A 21,361-nucleotide genomic window follows, 5' to 3' on the forward strand; every position below is an offset into this window, starting at 1 on the left:
GATGGGGCACTATTCTTCCTACTGACATCAATGATAGGGCACTTTTCCTCCTTCTATTGACCACAGGCGTGTTTTTTTTCTATGTTCAATGACCACCAAACCCAAGGCATTTTCAACTCCCACTGACCATAGTTCGGTCCTCATGAAGTCTGAAAGACAGTAAACTGACCCTTTGTCTAGAAAGTTTGGAGATCCCTGGTATAGAGAAAAAGTTTCTATGATAGGGCACTTTTCCTTCTTCTACTGACCACAGGTGTTATGTTCCTTTTTTATGTTCAATGACCACCAAGCCCAAGGCATTTTTTGCTCCCACTGAGGTAATTGTGATAGTTTCTCGGTAATCAGAAGCTGCCCGTAAGTCACCCAAATACTACACAGGGGCAGAATTAGGACAACTTGGATGTATTCAATTTTGAGTACAATTATTTAAAGGTTCCAGTGCCATCAATCTACTACTCTAAATTATAAAAAAAATATAAAAATTTTAGCTCGAATTAGGCTTTAAAATCTCTATCTATGAAAAATAATTTAAGAAGATGGTTGGAGCCAAAGGATGTAGAACAGGAAAATAAAAGTAAATATTTTACAATGATCAGTATATTCTAGTAATAATTTGTTTTGTAATTCTCTGAATTACAGGATTTGGAAATTTGAAATAAAACATCAGTCCACATAGAAGAGTAACTGATTACGTCCACAAAAATGTATATACTTTTGCTTGTATTTATTGAAAAAATGAGACCTTTGATACAGTTTATATTCACGCACACAACCTACCATTCCTTCTCATAAAAATTGAATAATCTACAAAATACTGTGTACAAAGAATAATACAAAGACAACGTTTCAACTGTAGATGGAATACCACATCTATAAAAGCTCTAGTATTATTATAACAATTTAATATTTTTTTAAAAAATTGCAGTTTCTTTAAAGCTTAGCATTTTCTGATTGTGTTCTAATATTGTTGATCAGAAGGTACCGGCAGATACATTATAATTTTATTCAACTTATAAAGATCCCAGATTGGGGTTTGGTATCTCGACAAGATCAGAATGGTTACATGCTGCTTTGTGCTGTTAGTTTTTGCCCATAATCATCCCTCTTCTTTCTATTCAAGAAACGTTTATATATCTATATATATTACATAACCCTGATGAAGGGGGCATAGATCCCTGAAATGCATTGGATTTTTCTATATATAAATTAATAATTTATCAACTATTATAACCTGTTTCTGGGAGTGTGATGTCTTTTTTTTTGGACAATAGGCATGATGAGGCACACTCTTGCTACCCATTACATGATTCATTTATCACATATAAAAGGATCACTACAGTCTCTTTGGAAATTAGTACCTTGGCATATATTAGATTAACCCAATCCCATTTACTGTTCTCCAGGCCAGCCTGTATCCTCCGGTTGATTGCAGGGTGTCAAGGCCTTGGAGTCCACTCTTTCTCCACTTCAATCCACCATCAAAATAACAGGCTGCACTCCAAAGATGCTTAACTCTAGCCAAAGCCATGTCCTCAACTTGTTTCACCCATAGCAGTATTTAATCATGATGATCACCATGATCACTCCCTGCTGTGGGTAAAACATGTTGGTGACATGGCTTTGAGTGGGCAGCAGGGCCGTGGATAAGGGGGTACCACTAGTCCTCCTGTATGGGGCCTAGGCCAGCAGGGGGGGCCAGGCAGCTGGGTGAATCAGATGTGGACAGGGAGGGTGAAGGGGGCTGTGAGGGGGGGGCAATTACTGAAACCTATCACCTCTACGGGATCTCTATAGCAGCTGAAAGCTGGTTTCTTCTCCTCTTCCCCTCGCTGGCTTTCAGCTGTTGCAGAGAGAGACATACAGGGGATTGGTTCCAGTAATTGTCCCCCACTGCAACCATCACTCTCCCTGTGCACCATACATTTCTGACCTGCTGCCCATGCCCGCCCCCCCCCCCCCCCCGTGTGCCCCCACCTCTGCAGTGCTGCCGGATTTCCTCCTCTCCTTCCAGCTGCAAGCACATAATTAGATCATTCACGACGGAGAGTGGGGGAAGAATCCAGTAAATTTGTTACATTTATCAGGCCCTTTCTTTCCTGAATGAACACAGTGAGTGATCGGTACTGATCACTCACTGTGTTCATTCATAATTGTAGCATAGTAAACTTTTTTTTTGTGGGGGGGGGAGGGCTGTCAGGTTTGTTGTATGGGGCCCTGTGGTTTCTAACAGCATCTCTGGGGAGCAGTGTGCCATCATTGCAATCAATTTTGGCTGGAGTTGAACATCTTCGATCTGTGACTTATAACTTGTCCAAACACTTCTGAGTGAACCTACCAGAATGCTGTCACCTGTACAGGATCAATCATAAGTGACCGAGGCATTGCTCACCCTGCAGCAACACGTATACAAGGGGGCATCTATGCACGCAGCTGCGCAGGTGGAAGGGGGGGGCGGAATGGTTTGGATGCTTATGATTGGCCCAGTACAGTGACAAATTCCTTGCATGCTCACTCAGATGAGGTATATATTTCACATGCGTGGCAGAGTCTACTGCCCTATGAAAAGTAATCTGCCAGGGACCATGGATTTCTTTCCTGACAGCGGCGGCTGTCAGGTGATTTTTTTTTTTTTTTTAATACCACACCATACTGCAATCATGAGCCAAGTGTTTGGTGCATGTTTGTGGTGCACTCCCATTGAACTTAGTGGACGCACTTGACAGGCAGTGCCACCTATCAAACTTTGAAGGCTGAGTTAAGGATCACAGCCCCAGCACATGCACAGCCCCATCCATCTGTAACTAGGATGGGCAGTCAGGGGGAGATAAAACCACAGCTCAACTGTCTTTTTTACAGTCCTTATGGCTACCAGTGTAAAAGAGCCCAAAGTCTCATTAAAAGCCTTGTAGAAGTCTGGGCCAAGTAAGAAATTAAAAATAATAATTTTTAATTTTATTCATGCCATGATCATCTAATGTAGCCCCAGAATGGCACTAATTGAGTAATATCAACCTGAACAGTGTTCATGTGGAATGGGGAGGGATTAAAAGCTGTTCTGTTTTTGAGGTTGTTAGATGCTAGGAAGTATGAGGATACATCTATTTTTTAAGTTATAAGGAGCTGTGAGGCCCTTGAGATCAATGGTAATAGGAATAGCAAGGTAAAGGTGCCCTAAGGGGGTGGATGATTGAAATCCAGACCTGACCTAGATCACTCTGATGTGAGGCCAACTCACATGTCAGCTAAATACATTTGATTTCAGAATATACTGTAATACGGAGCTCTCACATATTCAGCACATCGGCCCCGATGAAGCCAAAAATTAAACACAATGCAATTACTACAGAAATAATGACAGTTGCCATTTCAAACTGTTAATGGATTTCTTGCTGAAAATGAATTGTTTTTTATCCTCATCTCATCCAGGCAACAAAACAACCTTGATATATATGAATTAAATGTGCAAAGATCCCCGTTCTCTCCTCTTCATAATTGCAGAGTATATTTCTTTCACATGTGAAATAAAATGATTAAAGCTCTAAAAAGTAATCCTCCAAACTGCTTTCCTCAACACTTATCACATTTATTCTTGCTTAGTGTGGTGCTCTGTCTAAATATAATTCAACGCACTTCACATTAAGCTGTATAATCAGCTTGGCAAATTTTGCACTTTTCATAAAACCAGAAATATTTTTGAAGATCATCCTAAATAAAAAAAAAGACGTTTCCTTTTTCACCCTATTTTTTTTATTAGAAAAAGAAAGAAAAAAATATATACTGTTTATGTGTATATATATATATATATATATATATATATATACACACACACACACACACACTGCTCAAAAAAATTAAAGGAACACTTTTTAATTAGAGTATAGCATCAAGTCAATTAAACTCCTGAGATATTGATCTGGTCAGTTAAGTAGCAGAGGGGGTTGTTAATCAGTTTCAGCTGCTTTTGGTGTTAATGAAATTAACAGGTGCACTAGATGGGCAACAATGAGATGACCCTCAAAACAGAAATGGTTTTACAGATGGAGGCCACTGACTCATCTTTTGTGACTGTTTTTCACACATTTTGCATTTGGCTAGGGTCAGTGTCACTACAGGTAGCATGAGGCGATATCTGGACCCTACAGAGGCTGTACAGGCAGTATAACTCCTCCAGGATGGCACATCATTATGAGCCATTGCCAGAAGGTTTGCTGTGTCTCCCAGCACAGTCTCAAGAGCATGGAGGAGATTCCAGGAGACAGGCAGTTACTCTAGAAGAGCTGGACAGGGCCTTAGAAGATCCTTAACCCATCAGCAGGACCGGTATCTGCTCCTTTGTGTAAGGAGGAACAGGATGAGCACTGCCAGAGCCCTACAAAATTAACTCCAGCAGCCCAGGTGTCTCTGACCAAACAATCAGAAACAGACTTCATGAGGGTGGCCTGTGGGCCCAACGTCCTCTAGTGGACCCTGTGCTCACTGTTCGGCACCATAGAGCTCGATTGGCTTTTTCCATTGAACAGTAGATTTGGCAGTTCCGCCACTGGTGCCCTGTGCTTTTCACAGATGAGAGCAGGTTCACTCTGAACACATGTGACAGACATTAAAGGGTCTGGAGAAGTCGTGGAGAATGTTATGCTGCCTGTAACATCGTTCAACATGACTGTTTTGGTGGTGGGTCAGTGATGGTCTGGGGAGGCATATCCATGGAGGGACACACAGACCTCTACAGGCTAGATAATGGCACCATGACTGCTATTTGGTATTGGGATGAATCCATTGTCAGACCCTACACTGGTGCAGTGGGTCCTGGGTTCCTCTTGATGCATGACAATTCCCGGCCTCATGTGGCGAGAGTATGTTCCTGGAGGATGAAGGAATTGATACCATTAAATGGCCCCCACACTCGCCTGACCTAAATCCAATAGAACACCTCTGGGATATCATGTTTTAGTTAATCTGATGCCGCCAGGTTGCACCTCAGACTTTCCAGGAGCTCAGTGATGCCCTGGTCCAGATCTGGGAGGAAATACTCCAGGAAACCATCCGTCATTTCATTAGGAGCATGCCCCGACATTGTCAGGCATGCATACAAGCATGTGGGGGCCATACAAAGTACCATTTTGAGTTGCTGCAATGAAAATTCAGCAAAATGGACTAGCCTACTGCATAATTTTTTCACTTTGATTTTTTTGAATTCAGTCCTCTGTAGGTTTCATTTCCATCAAACCATGGGGCATCCTTACATTCCTAACACATTACCCAGTCCATTTCAGTATAGATATCCAGCATGATATTTTTCCCCATTGAAATCTGATGTGTTTTCAAAGTGTTCCTTTACTTTTTTTGAGCAGTGTATATTTATTTCAGGTACTTATATAGCGCTGTCAATTTACACAGAGCTTTACATATATATTGTACATTCACATCAGTCCCTAACCCTCAAGGGGCGTACAATCTAAGGTCCCTAACTTACATTTATACATACATATACTAGGGCTAATTTAGACAGGAGCCAATTAACCTACCAGCATGTCTTTGGAGTGTGGGAGGAAACCAGAGTACCTGGAGGAAACCCACACAGGCAGAACATGCAAACTCCAGGCAGGTGGATTCGAACCAACAACCCTAGTACTGCCGGGTGAAAGTGCTAACCATTTAGCCACTGTGCTGCCTATATATATATATATATATATATATATATATATATATATATGGCACATTTGATTATAATAATAATTGTAATATTGTCTTTTTCCTCTTTTTTTTTTGTTTTGTTTTTTTTAATTCCCATGTTTTGCTAAAACATACCCAAATGCACAAGTCGGCTCAAAACTCACCCCTCCTGTACATGGAGAACCCGAATGCCGGCCACCCAACAGAATTATGAAAAAATGTATCAGCCACATTCCATGCCATTTAATTATTAGTTATTAGCAAAATTACTGCATACATCAATGTCTCCACCTGGGAACCAATCCTTTCTGATGCATGTCACCACTCCTGGCTTGCTCACAAGAACAGACTTCCTCTATACATTTCTCCCCAAAATGTTTTTCATATTTCCCATTTTTTCCTGCAGTATGCATCAGCTGAGTGCCATTTAAGGCACACAAGCGCCTAGGGTTGTAGGATGTAAAACGTAGGCGTATTTCCCCACTCAGGAGCTACAGGTGCTATGCTCAGCTGCTCATAGAAATCAGTGGCTGTATGCAGCTGCACACGGGTAGACTTGTGTGGCTGATGGGTGGGGAAAAATGATTTCGTTTTATGTCTTATGGCCCTGGACGCCATATGCATGAGGCCTTTAAAAAATCGTATTCAGCTGATGCATATTGGCAGCAAAAACTGGGAATGTCTAAATTGTTTAAGGTGGACAGAGATAAAATCAATAACAATGCTCCTTTGTCAGCACATTAGTTGATTGGCTCCTTGTGCTGCTTCTTCCTCTCACATCCCAGCCCTGCTGTACAGGGGCTGCAAGAGGCTGATAGCAGGTCACACTCAGATACTCATACTGCTGCCATTTAACCACTTGCCCTCCAGAGGATTTAACCCCCTTCCTGACCAGGCCATTTTTTGCAAAACTGCGCTGATTACTTTAACTAACAATTGCTCAGTCATGCAGAGCTGCACCTAAGTGAAATTTATGTCCTTTTTCCCACAAATGGAGCTTTCTTTCAGTGGTATTTGATGGCCGCTGCGCGGATTTTTTTTGCACTATAAACAAAAAAACAGACACTTTTGAGAAAAAAAACAATATTTTTCTATCATCTCAAACCAGTCTGCCTATTCTCCTCTGACCTCTGACATCAACAAGACATTTTTGTCCACACAACTGCCGCTCACTGGATATTTTCTCTTTTTTATTCAGACCATTCTCTGTAAACCCTAGAGATGGCTGTGCTTGAAAATCCCAGTAGATCAGCAATTTTTGATATACTCAGATCAGCCCATCTAGCACCAACAACCATGTCACTTCCAAAGTCACTTAAATCCCCTTTTCCTTCCCCATTCTGATACTCAGTTTGAATTTCAGCAAGTCGTCTTCACCACGTCTAGCTACCTAAGTGCATTGAGTTGCTGTGTGATTAGCAATTTGTGTTACCAAGCAATTAAAGAGGTGTACCTAAAAAGTGGCCGGTGAGTGTATATTGAAGCTGTTTTACCTGTCAAAGGATTTGTATTTCTAAATTGCACAGCTCTCCCTAATACAACACCATCTTGTCTAGCAGGACAGAAGACCTGATTTTTCTCTACTGGAGTTAAATAAAACTCACAGGTCTTGTCCCTCCTCACAGCCTGTGACTGGCACTGAATGGAGAATCATCACATTGATGTGCTCATCTTTCTGTAACTCTGCTGTGAAAAAAGCCCTGGACCCCCAGCTGTATCTCTCCTAAATTGGTATTTATGGGGTTGATTTAACAAAGGCAAATAGACTGTGCAGTCTACAAGTGCAGTTGATCCAGAGCTTGGTAAATGAGGTGAAACTTCACTTTATAAAGAATACCATGCAAGGAAAATTAAAAAAAAAACCTAAACATTTTTGCTTGCACATGATTAGATGATGGAAATCATCAAAGCTTTCCCACATTTATTAAGCTCTGGAGCAACTGCACTTTCGAAGTGCACAGTCTATTTGCCTTTAGTAAATCGACCCCTATATGTTTATATTTTCAAGAGTAGCTATTTTAGCATATAAGAGTTGGTTAGATAGAGTTGGACTGGCCAGAGGGGGATCACTTTGATGCAGCTGGCCAGCTTGAACATGTATTGCAATATATGGTAAGAACCCCCTTTTTGTAAGCAAAAGCTTGCTATAGGTAAGAGTTAATAGGTGGTAACAGGGGCGGACTGACCATTTGGAAACACGGGCACTGCCTGAGGGCCCGGGGTCAGTAGGGGCCCCCATGAGATGCCCCTGGTAACTTTTTCATAGGCTTTTTTGAGTTTGGGCAAGGACACAGGGGCCCCATGATCCCCTATTGCCTGGGGGCCCCATGAGTTGTCAGTCCACCCCTGTGAGGCCCTATAGTTCTGTATTCATTTTTGTCTTTCAAAGGTCCATGACAGTGCCACGCAATGTCATGTTCTGTTACCAAACCTACCGGACACCAGCCATTCACAACCAGCTTGGTGGGTACACACCCGTCATTTAATTTCATTATTCACATGGAATAAATATTAGTAAGCAGGGGCGGACTGACCATTCGAGCACTCGGGCACTGCCCGAGGGCCCGGGGTCAGTAGGGGGCCCCATGAAATGCCCCCGGTACCTTTTTATATGCTTTTTTGAGTTTGGGCGAGGACACAGGGGCCCCATAATCCCCTATTGCCCGGGGGCCCCATGAGTTATCAGTCCACCCCTGGGTGGTAAGACCTCCTTAGTATCTCATGTTATATATATGTTATATATCAAGCTAATTAAGACCTGAGCCCTCATATTTTTAGCTCACAGCATGGTACAGGTCAATAACTATAAAGGGCAGGGATGCCGGAAGTTGCTATGATACTGGCTACATGTGTATATCTACTGTGCTGTAATGCATGTGGATTTTATATATATATATATATATATATATATATATATATATATATATATATACACATATACATACACATACTGCATATTCTCTTCAAGAGAACCATTCACCATTTCAGATTCTGTTAAAAAACTCATCAATTAGGCGCACATAAGTCACAATGGACTTCAATTCTCCGCGCTCACATTTAAATTACCATCTTATGACAGTTCCACCTATTGCTTCCCGTTAATTTATGCACATATCTTGCTTTATATAAATTGGCCATGAACGCTTCTCATTCACCTTGATATAAGTGCTAAGATCTGAATTTAGTGGAAGACTCAGAGAAAAAAAAAAAAAGGCAAAGCTTCATGAACTGCTCAATGGAGCTAAAATAAAAGCATTAGTTCTACGAAAGATGAGCTGATTTCTCCGCTCGCTATTGTCTGTATGGACGAGTGCATAATCAGACTCTGCAAAACAGGTTGTATGGTAAAGAAAACTGCATTACTGATGAATTAAACACTCAGTCCCTTGTACAGGCTTCAAACCACATTAAACCCAATAAAAGCTGATTTATTTTAACCGTTTCCCCTCGGTAGAAAACCGCAGTGGATCCTCTAGGCACCGAGGTAATCCAAGACTCATTTGTAAGAGTGGGTTGATAACAATATATCTGCTGTATGTCAAATACTTTATAGATTGTAGGCGTCCTGGGTATGCTGAGAAAACTTTAAGTGCTATGTTAATCCAATACATGGTACAGCAAATTCCCCAAACTGTGAGCCAGCGTAGATAAGTGCCACAGCGATGTACTGTGATTAATCCTGAACGAAGTATACCAAATGTGAACTACTCCAAGGCCTGGAGGCCTGGAACAACTTGGAACTTTAGTCATGTTCAAGTCTTTTAGATATAGAGAGTGATCAGCTTTGTATAGTAATGTTATCAAAAAGTGTGTACCTTATTAAGGTCGAATTCCATTCAGAAAAAAAAAAATGTTGAATAGAAAAATAAAAAATAAAAATTAAATTAGAAAACAGCTTTTACTGCAGTACTCAATTGAATTTGGAGACGTCCCCTGCAGTATTTATTTTCTGCCACTAGATGTCCTCAGCCTTGAAGGCCTGCAGTATTGAACCCACTTTCTACATGCCGTGGCTGTCAGAGACCCACCCCCAGTGAAAGATAAGCTGATCTCTCTTTCACTCTGCTCTCTCCTCCTACCAGCATACTCCTGGTCAGTGAATGAACTGATTGGTTCCTTGTACTGCTTTTCCCTCCCCCAGTCTGAGGCCTGCTGTACTGAGACTACAAGAGGCTGACACCAAGTAAAACTCTGGAACTGGCACTGTTTGCTTTTGGCTGTCTAGACTTCACCACAAACGTCCAATTTTACTTTTTTTTTTTAATGTTTCCTAGTATAAAAAATTGCTGTCCCCCATAGAGTCATTCGCTCTGCAGTCTAGTTCTCTTCTGGACGGAATGATGCTCAACTCAATCTCTCCTGGGGAAAAGCTCTTTTATGTGTCCTTAGTGAGCGCTTACAGTTAGCAGCTATAGCACGAAAAAGGAACCACAAACCTTTCCAGAGATAATGAAAAAAAAACACAGTGCAGCGCTAAAAAGTTGAAAGAAATAACCTGAGTGATATAAAAAAGTCCTGTGGTAACTAGGAATACCAGTAATACATAAAAACATATGTCCAAGATATAAATGTCGCAAGCAATGATAAAGTCACAAAGTGTCCGGTGATAACAAATCCAAATCAGTAATGGTAGCAGATGTATCAGCTATCTTAGCCCAGTGTGAGCGAATGGTGATCCGGTGAAGAGCAACAATAATGGTAAGAATGCGCACTCACCGGAAGCGCAATCTTAATGTGCATTGATCAGATATAGAGGTCTCCTTTAGGCACAGCCTGGTGTAGAATCTCCTCCTCTGTATAGAGGTTGTCACTCAGAGGGGTCTGGTCAATGGCTTCCTTCCCTAGATCCGGACAGGTCGCCTGGTGTCCTGGGATGAGGTTCAATAGCTCGGTGTAGAGCAAAAGACAAAAATGCCTGCAATGCCACAGGGACCGTACTGCGTGGTATAGAGACGGGAGGTGTCGAGGGCGTGCCCGGGACTCCTTACCACAACAACCAACGTTCATGTCCATTCCTAGGTTTGCATCTTACCCAGTAGTCGGACCTCATTATTAGACTTTCCTGTCCATTGTTCTTTTTTATATGTGAGCTGACTATTGCTCAGGACTCGCTCTGTTGTGGGAAATTGCTGTTGAGTGAAAAGACTGACTGCTCACAAAACACTAAAACAGTTCAAGAGCTGCCTATTTGTTTTGCAAGCATCTGCTACTTTCTTAGCAACCACTGACAACTAGGAGCTGTCGTGTTCAAAAACACTAGAAATGTTCTCTGTTCAGATGGAACCATGTAGGGCATCTAAATCTCTCCTACTCATACTACAGACCAGGGGTGGACTGACCATTTGGAAGCTTGGGCACTGCCCGAGGGCCCGGATTCAGTAGGGGGCCCCATGAGATGCCCCTGGTACCTTTTTCATAGGCTTTTTTGAGTTTGGGCAAGGACACAGGGGCCCCATGATCCCCTATTGCCCGGGGGACCCATGAGTTGTCAGTCTGCCCCTGCTACAGACTCATAGCACCAGTCTGTAAATGCAGTTTGACACTTATGCCTTTATCTACAAATTCACTTTCAGGAAAAAAAACTCAATGTAGTTGATTTACTAAAACTTGAGAGTGCAAAATCTGGTGCAGCTGGTCATGGTAGCCATTCAGCTCCTAACATGGCTGTATATTTGTGGTCGTTGTCCTGTGCAAAATAAATTTGGAACAAATCACATATATCCAAGATGATAGGGTATGATAGTATGACCATTGACTCTGACCAAATCTCCAAATCCATTCGCAGAAATGCAGCTCCAAACATGCAGGGAACCTCCACTATGCTTCACTGTTGCCTGCAGACACTCATTATTGTACCGCTCTCCAGCCTTTCGGCTAACAAACTGCCTCCTGCTATAGACAAATATTTAAAATCAGTCCAGAGCACCTGTTGTTTTTTGCACCCCATTCCCTTTGTTTTCACTAAGGGTCACTTAGCCTTGTTTCGGTGACAGAGGTATAGCTTTTTGGCTGCAATTCTTCCATGAAGACCACTTCTGGCTAGACTTCTGCACCTGAATCCCACTAGTTTCCACTGGTTCTGTGCTGATGGCACTGCTGGACATCTTCCAATGTCGGAAGGAAGTATGATGTGTCTTTCATCTGCTGCATCAAGTTCCCTTGGCCGACCACTGTGTCTTTGGTCCTCAATGTTGCCAGTTTCTTTGTGCTTTTTCAAAAAAGCTTGATGAATTGAATTGATGCTGGTTTGATGCCATAGGGTAGTCACACCAAATATTGATTTGTTTTAGATTTTTCTTCTGCTCGCACACTTTGCATTTTGTAAATTGATAAAAATAAACAATTAAAATATATTTTTTTTAAAACATTCTGAATTTACAGCATTTATTCACATCTGCCTGTAACTTTTGCACAGTACTGTATGTAAAAGATCCATCTACCATTGCTCACTGCTTAAGGAACCCTCAGCAACCTCAAAAGGAACCCTTGGGTTACACGGAACTCTGGTTGAGAAACAGTGGAGTAGATGATTTACTAAAACTGGCGCACTCAGAATCTGGTGCAGCTGTGCATTTTAGCCAATCAGCTTCTAACTTCAGCTTGTTCAATTAAGCATTGGCAAGAAAATGTGTAAGCCGATTGGTTTCCATGCAGAGTTGCACCAGATTGTGCATAATCCAGTTTTAGTAAATAACCCCCACTGCCCTAGTGGGACTAGAAATGGGACATCTGCAAATTCTTTAATTGTGAGATTTTTATTTTGTTTTAGATAGAGAGGGGAAAATTTAGGATTATTTATTTCAGGTACTTATATAGCGTTGTAAATTTACGCAGCTCTTTTACATATACAGGTGAAACTCAAAAATTTGAATATCGCGCAAAAGTTCATTTATTTCAGTAATGCAACTTAAAAGGTGAAACTAATATATGAGATAGACTCATTACATGCAAAGCAAGATAGTTCAAGCCGTGATTTGTCATAACTGTGATGATTATGGCTTATAGCTCATGAAAACCCCAAATCCACAATCTCAGAAAATGAGAATATTGTGAAAAGGTGCAATATTCTAGGCTCAAAGTGCCCCAGAGGAGGGAAAGCCTCAAAAGGTAATTGCAAAAGAAGTTGGATGTTCCCAAAGTGATGTATCAAAGCACATTAATAGAATGTTATGTGGAAGGGAAAAGTGTGGAAGAAAAAGGTGCACAAGCAGCAGGGATGACTGCAGCCTGGAGAGGATTGTCAGGAAAAGGCCATTCAAAAGTGTTGGGGACTTTCACAAGGAGTGGACTGAGGCTGGAGTCAGTGCATCAAGAGCCACCACACACACACGGATCCTGGACATGGGCTTCAAATGTCATATTCCTCTTGTCAAGCCTCTCCTGAACAACAAACGTCAGAAGCGTCTTACCTGGGTAAAGAAAAACAGACCTGGTCTGTTGCTCAGTGGTCCAAAGTCCTCTTTTCTTATGAGAGCAACTTTTGCATCTCATTTGGAAACCAAGGACCAAGAGTATGGAGGAAGAATGGAGAGGCACACACTGCAAGATGCTTGAAGTCCAGTGTGAAGTTTCCACAGTCTGTGTTGATTTGGGGAGCCATGTCATCTGCTGGTGTTGGTCCACTGCGCTTCATTAAGTCCAGGGTCAACGCAGCCGTCTACCAGGAGATTTTGGAGCACTTTCTGCTTCCTTCCGCACATGAGCTTTATGGGGATGCTGACTTCATTTTCCAGCAGGACTTGGCACCTGCCCACACTGCCAAAAGCACCAAAACCTGGTTCAATGACCGTGGGATTACTGTGCTTGATTGGCCAGCAAACTCGCCTGACCTGAACCCCATAGAGAATCTATGGGGCATTGCCAAGGAAAGATGAGTGACATGAGACCGAACAATGCAGAAGAGCTGAAGGCCGCTGTTGAAGCATCCTGGTCTTCCATAACACCTCAGCAGTGCCACAGGCTGATAGCTTCCATGCCATGCCGCATTGAGGCAGTAATTGCTGCAAAAGGGGCCCAAACCAAGTACTGAGTACATATGCATGCTTATACTTTTCAGAGGTCCGATATTGTTCTATGTACAATCCTTGTTTTATTGATTGCATGTAATATTCTCATTTTCTGAGATTGTGGATTTGGGGTTTTCATGATCTGTAAACCATAATCATCACAATTATGACAAATCACAGCTTGAACTATCTTGCTTTGCATGTAATGAGTCTATCTCATATATTAGTTTCACCTTTTAAGTTGCATTACTGAAATAAATGAACTTTTGCATGATACTCTAATTTTTTGAGTTTCACCTGTATATTGTACATTCACATCAGTCCCTAACCCTCAAGGGGCATACAATCTAAGGTCCCTAACTCACATTCATATACAAGAACCAATGTAGACAGGATCCAATTAACTTACCAGCATGTCTTTGGAGTGTGGGAGGAAGCTGGAGTACCCGGAGGAATCCCACGCAGGCACAGGGAGAACATGCAAACTCCAGGCAGGAGGTGCTGTGGCTGGGATTCGAACCAACAGCCCTAGTACTGCCAGGCAGAAATGCTAACCATTTAGCCACTGTGCTGCCCCTTTTTATTGCCTTCAATCTCACTATTATGGAGATTTTTTCTCATGTCCTATCAGGACACTGGGACCAGGTCACCAAAAGGTTTCACAAAGCAGTGAAGGTCTGATGTACTGAAGCAATGCCAATATGAAAGGTCATTAGGTAGCCTTCCCATCTAGGTGCTTCTAGGTTTATAATAAGCTTGACTTAAGTATATAAAAGTGAAAATAGGACAGAATATTTATAGAGAAAGTGCTAAAATGCTAAAACCAGTGTAATGAAAGATCAGAATTTGCTGAAATGTGTTTTGCTGTTCCCTATCACATAATATGCTCCTTAATTGTACAAAATCACACAGAATGCTATTTGTTATGTGCGGCTGGCAGAATACATTATGATCTCCCTCAACGGTACATTTGTAACAATACTGTCTACGTTACAAGTACTGCCAAGTGATTTCAAATTAACTAGGTAAACTACTGTGATTTTGCGGGAACAATTTTGCTGACTATAAAACTAGGGGAACCTTCAAGGTTAGAAAATCTTACAAACAAAACAAGTTCTGTTGCTTTTAGTTTTTGTTTTTTTAACTTATTAAATCTGAAAGTTTGCCACCCTGTTGTTTTACACCATAATAAGTTAAAATCACTGTCCAAAGCTCGCTGCCTCAACCTGTGCAACATTTCCAAAATACGTCTCTTCCTAATCAATGACACCACAAAGCTGCTAATTCGCTCCCTGGTGATCTCTCGCCTCAACTACTGCAACTTCCTCCTCATTGGCTTATTTTGACATAGGCTATCCCCCTCCAGTCCATTATGAATGTTACTGCCAGGCTCATCCACCTTACCAACTGTTCAGTGTCTGCTACCCCTCCCTGCCAATCCCTCCACTGGCTTCTACACACCCAACAAATTAAATACTAACAGCAACTTACAAAGCCATCCACAACTCTGCCCCCAGCTACATCACTACCCATCAAAACACCAACCAAATCATTCTCTTTGTTCCTCCCTAAACCTCCTGCTCTCTAGATCCCTTGTCAGTTCTTCCCATGCTCAACTCCAGGACTTTTCCCAAGCCTCTCCCATTCTATGGCACTCTCTACCCCAGTCTGTCTATTTCCTACTCTTACCACTTTTAGATGATCACTGAAAACCCTTCTCTTCAGAGATGCTTATCCTGCATTCACCTAACAATTTTACTTTATTTTTCTCCATCAGCTCATGCCCCACAGTTATTACCAGGGCTTTTTTTCCCTCAGAGGATAGGTGCAGGAACTCCCCCCTTCTGAGTCACCCTTGTCTCCACCCCCTCCCCACCTCTGAGCACCATCCCCTGGTTCCACCCCCTACTCACCTCCCAGTATCGTCCTTTTTAGAGAATACACAGCTAAGTATCATTTTATAGTGCTGAATAATTTGTATGGAATTTGTTAATGATAGCAAAAAAAGTAGTAAAATAGATCCTCTGCAGCCAGCAACAATAGACCACCTCCAGCAACAACAGACCACCTCCAGCAACAATATATCCACCCCAGCAGCAACATATCTCCCAGAAGGCAGCATACAAAAATCCTCCAGCAGCCAGCAATAATAGACTCCTCCCTCAACATTACAGTAGATCATTCCCAAATAACTCCCCCCCAGAAACATAAGACCCTCCCTAACAACTATAGATCCCCTTATAGCAATAATAGAACTCCCCACAGCAACAATAGAATCCCCATGCAAAAATAGATCCCCTCCAGCAAAAATAGACCCCCCCCCCACGGGAAAATAAATTCCCTCCAGCAACCAGCATCAATAGACCAACCAGCACACCCCAGCACCCCTTGCCATTACATACAGTCAGTGCTGGAGGTGCCAGAACTGTGTCCCCCCTTGTTCCTGCTGAAAAACCCTGGTTATTACCTTTTGTATCACTTGACCCTCCCTTTTAGATTGTAAGCTCTAAGGAGCAGGGCCCTCTGATTTCTCTGTATTGAATTGTATTGTAACTGTACTGTCTGCCCTCATGCTGAAAAGTGCTGCTCAAACTGTTGGTGCTATATAAATCTTGTATAATAATATTAAAAATTATAAAATGAATAACAAACCCCTTTGTTGGAAGCTCATGTTTGTACTATGGTCCTTCTTCCTACAAGCTCTGAGTAAGGAGGAGTATAAAATTACAATAAACTTGAATTTGCCATAAAATTTTTGTTTTTGCATTTGATTACATTTTGTCCTCTATTTTCATCTTGCAATTGTGAAAAAGGTATTTAATGTAAAGCTTCCTGTGACAAGCCTTAAAGATGGGCTCTGGGCAGCCTGTAAAAATTATGTTTGGATGACCTCCCCCCCATATAGTAGGGTCAATAGATTGAGTGGAATATGAACCATTTGTGTCCCTTTCATGGCAGCCAGTGCTTTTTTTTACTCCGGCTCCATTCTCATAATGGTGACAGGTCCTAGACATTTTCATGTGAAATGCAAGGCCACAGTTTTCACATTGTATGTGATCAGGGGCGGACTGACCATTTGGAAACTCAGGCACTGCCCGAGGGCCGGGGGTCAGTAGGGGCCCCATGAGATGCCCCTGGTACCTTTTTCATAGGCTTTTTTGAGTTTGGGCAAAGACACAAGGGCCCCATTATCACCTATTGCCCGGGGGCTCCATGAGTTATCAATCCGACCCTGTATGTGATGCATCAGCATGAACGCACGACCAAAGAAGAGGTGCTGCTTAGTAGGACCAGCCATGAATACAGGAACAGGTGGAGAGAAAGCTTGCAGGACTGATGAAAGCAATATTCCTTTCTACACGTCCTTTAGAATAAACAAGATGTTAGACCTTAAGGCTCCATGTACACTGCAGCTGATCAACTCACGTTTAGGATCTTTTCTGCGTCTTTTTCAGCAGCTCCTGAACTCTCTCGAATGTTTTCCTATGTGTCCATGTACACATCTTTGTTTACAGTCGTTTACAGGCAGTTGAGTTTACAGTCGTTTTTTTGAACACACCAAACTTGCATCCAGGAGTAGATTTTATAAGTATTGCAAATGCCAAATGCTTGTAAATGCGTCTAAAACGTGGCTAACCACATTTATAAGCGTTTGCATTTGGAAATTTTTTTCTAACTCTTCCATTTCCAGATGCTGTCCAGAGCCTTTTCCATCATGAAAAATGCATGCAAAGCATTTTCCCAGTACTCAAATGGACCTGGTACACCATACTTTGAGGATTTGCATGAAAGAAAATATGTTAGACACTGCTGCAATAATTCCTGCACAGAAATGAGCTGGAACACATCCAAACACCACAGAAAAAAAAAATACAGCTAATTTCGACAAATACTGCTCTCTCTATTTCTCTCAAAATGTCTGAAATAGTTAATTTTTTTATTGTTTTCAGTGCATTCTGGGCATTCTGAGGTTATCTGAACACAAAAGCTCATAAACGTGCATAAACGCGGTATGCAAACGCGGCTAAACAGACTTTTTTTAACCTACATTTTCCAGCAGGCAGTTCCCATTGTTCAGAAGTGTTTTCCAAATGTCCTGTGTACATGGAGCCTTACTATTCGGGGAACACCTGTTGTGTACAGAATTTGTATCATTACAACAGTACCTTCGCTTCCATTAGAGAGCGGAGTTGAAGATTTTAATCAGACAAAGGGAGCAACAAAGCAAGCGGCTCTGCTATGCTGTTACTTTAGGTAACCTATTCATAATGTACTGAATATTAATTTGCATAACTTATTATTATTACCAGGATTTATATAGCGCCAACAGTTTGCTCAGCGCTTTATAATATAAAGGGAGAAAATACAGCAACAATACAGTTCAATACAAGAGGGATAGGAGGGCCCTGATCCTTGGAGCTTACAATCTAGGAGAGAGGGGATAGTGGTACAAAAGGTAGTAACTGTGGGGGATGGACTGGTTGGAAGAGTAGAAGATTCCATTATTAGCTGAGGACAGGCTAGGCTTCCCTGAAGAGATAGGTTTTCAGAGATCGCCTACAAGTGAGCAGAGTAGGTGATAGTCTGATAAATTGGGGTAGAGAGTTCCAGAGGATGGGGGAAGCTCTGGAGAAGTACATAACAAATGTATGTACAGATTAAAACAACAGATAGAAAACATCAGTTTAATCATTTATAAAGTTTACAAAAAGAAATAAATTTGACTCAAAGACAACAGTTTCTCCCACTGAAAAGGTGCTGTAAGCTTTAAAGATTTACAAGGAGCCCTGCTGAGAAGCAGCAATTCGGGAGGTGCCGTGCCTGAGCAGCAAACATTGGAAGGCAGCAATTTCAGTTCAGGAGAATAAATGAGCAAAAAGAGGAAGGCGTCCAAAGCTCAACTTCAGATTTCTGGGAAATAGATGCTTTGTCACACTTCTTGAAATCCTTTATTATATCTGGTGTTTGTACAAAGGCCATGGTGACAAAATTATACCTGAGGGATACAAACCATTTGACATCGACCATGTTGTCTTAGAAAGCAATATCTCTTTAACCTTGAATCTGCGCCAAAGTGATGATTTAGAGCTGAAGGTTGTGTATATAAGCATATGTGCACTGATTTATTCTTGTCACAAATGTATGTATTTGGCTGTGAACCAATTCAGTGTCCTCAACACAGACAATATTCTGGGATTTGGTCCTTCTATTAAAGTGGAACTTTACTCTCTCAACCAACATTGGCTATTGTTAATCCTTATGCTGCTAGTGTTAGTAAATAGATAGGAAAACTGACCTCAATGCACTGATTAATTGGGCAACTATGTGGCAAATGAGGTTTAATGTTGATAAATGTAAGGTTCTGGACTTGGGGGCTAAGAATATGCATGCATCATACATACTGGGGGGGTACAACTGGGGGAATCAATGGTGGAGAAGAATCTGGGGGTTCTGGTAGATCACAAGCTTAATAATGGCATGCAATGCCAAGCTGCGGTTTCTAAAGCGAGCAAAATCCTCTCTTGTATTAAAAGAGGTATAGACTCCAGAGAGATATCATATTACCCCGGTACAAATCATTAGTAAGACCTCATCTGGAATATGCAGTTCAGTTTTGGGCACCAATTAACAAAAAGAACATTGGGGAACTGGAGAAAGTACTGAGAAGGGCAACCAAACTGATAAGAGGCATGGAGGAGATCAGCTATGAGGAAAGATTAGAGGAACTGAATTTATTCTCTCTTGAGAAGAGGAGATTAAGGGGGGATATGATCTCCATGTATAATACATAAGGGGGATATGATCTCCATGTATAATACATAAGGGGGGATATGATCTCCATGTATAATACATAAGGGGGGGATATGATCTCCATGTATAATACATAAGGGGGATATGATCACCATGTATAATACATAAGGGGGGAAATGATCTCCATGTATAATACATAAGGGGGGATATGATCACCATGTATAATACATAAGGGGGGATATGATCTCCATGTATAATACATAAGGGGGGATATGATCTCCATGTATAATACATAAGGGGGATATGATCACCATGTATAATACATAAGGGGGGATATGATCTCCATGTATAATACATAAGGGGGATATGACCTCCATGTATAATACATAAGGGGGGATATGACCTCCATGTATAATACATAAGGGGGGGATATGATCTCCATGTATAATACATAAGGGGGGATATGATCTCCATGTATAAATACATCAGTGGTTCATATAGTGAACTCGTGTAGAGTTATTCACCCTGAGGTCATCACAGAGGACAAGGGGGCACTCTTTACATCTGGAGGAAACAAAATCTAATCTCCAAATACGGAAAGGTTTCTTCACAGTAAGAGCTGTGAAAATGTGGAATAGACTCCCTCAAGAGTTGGTTCTGGCCAGCTCAGTGGATTGCTTTAAAAAAAGTCCTGGATTCTTTTTTGGATACACAGAATATAACTGGATACTAACATTTATAGGTAAAGTTGATCCAGGGAATATCTGATTCCCTCTCGGGGGATCACAAAGGATTTTTTCCCCTGCAGCAGCAAATTGAGTCATGCTTTGCTGAGTTTTTTGCCTTCCTCTGAATCAACTGTAGGTATAGGATTATAACTTTTTTTGTTTTTCTATGGTTGAACTGGATGGATTTTTGTATTTTTCCAGCCAGACTATGTATGTAATATTAAAGAAAAGTATATTATATGTACTTATTATTTATTTCAGGTACTTATATAGCGCTGTCAATTTACGCAGCGCTTTACATATATATTGTACATTCACATCAGTCCCAAACCCTCAAGGGGCATACAAACTAAATCCCTAACTCACATTCATACATAAACATACTAGGGCAATTTAGACAGGATCCAATTAACCTACCAGCATGTCTTTAGAGTGTGGGAGGAAACCGGAGTACCTGGGGGCAACCCACGCAGGCACAGGGAGAACATGCAAACTCCAGGCAGGAGTTGCTGTGGCTGGAATTCGAACCAACGACCCTAGTACTGCCAGGCAGAAGTGCTAACCACTTAGCCACTGGGCTGCCCACTTGTTTTATTTATTTCTTTTTTTTACATTTCTTTAGTTACTCCCTGGTTTCCATGCATATGCAAATTATGTCATACATCCCAGGAGTCTTTAGGAAGAGAGAAGGGGTTTCCTCAGCTAAGCACACCCTCCTGCTTGCATGGCTGAGCTAAGGGCAGATGGATTCGAGGAAGTACTTGTCTTACTCAGTTTCCTTACTCAAGTTGGCCACGACCAGATATGCTAGGGGGGTGTTTTTCAAAGTGATTTCTCAGCAAAATAAAACAGAGAGACAGGGATGGATGAATGGATGAGTTTGCTTTGAATATTAAAAATGAATTAAATAGCGTGTTTGGTTTGTGGTGCTAAAATTCAGTGTAGTTACGCTTTAAGGTTCTACTTCAAATAGCAAAGCTACAGATCCCTATCTCCTGGTGCAAAGTGCTGGTGAACCCTACTACCTCTACTAACACCCCCCTCACCCCATCCTCCAATGCCCTCCTTTTATTGTGTGCCCCCTCTTTAATGCTTCCAAATTGTATTGTACACAACCTCCCTGACTACCTTTATCTTTTATTGGACACCCTTTTCTGCCTGAAAATAAATCATGCAGAACACAGCAGGAGAGTTTAAATTGTA

General features: G+C 41.6%; 1 protein-coding gene across 1 annotated transcript in view; it reads right to left on the reverse strand.

Moving 5' to 3' along the window:
- LRP1B (LDL receptor related protein 1B) overlaps positions 1 to 21,361 on the reverse strand; it is a 2,076,109-nt gene that overhangs the window by 1,080,295 nt on the left and 974,453 nt on the right. The gene's annotated exons all lie outside the window — the stretch shown is intronic.

This window comes from Staurois parvus, unplaced genomic scaffold (genome assembly GCF_062004578.1).
Source record: "Staurois parvus isolate SC_StPar_1 unplaced genomic scaffold, SC_StPar_1.0 ptg000716l, whole genome shotgun sequence".
Lineage (NCBI taxonomy): Eukaryota > Metazoa > Chordata > Amphibia > Anura > Ranidae > Staurois > Staurois parvus.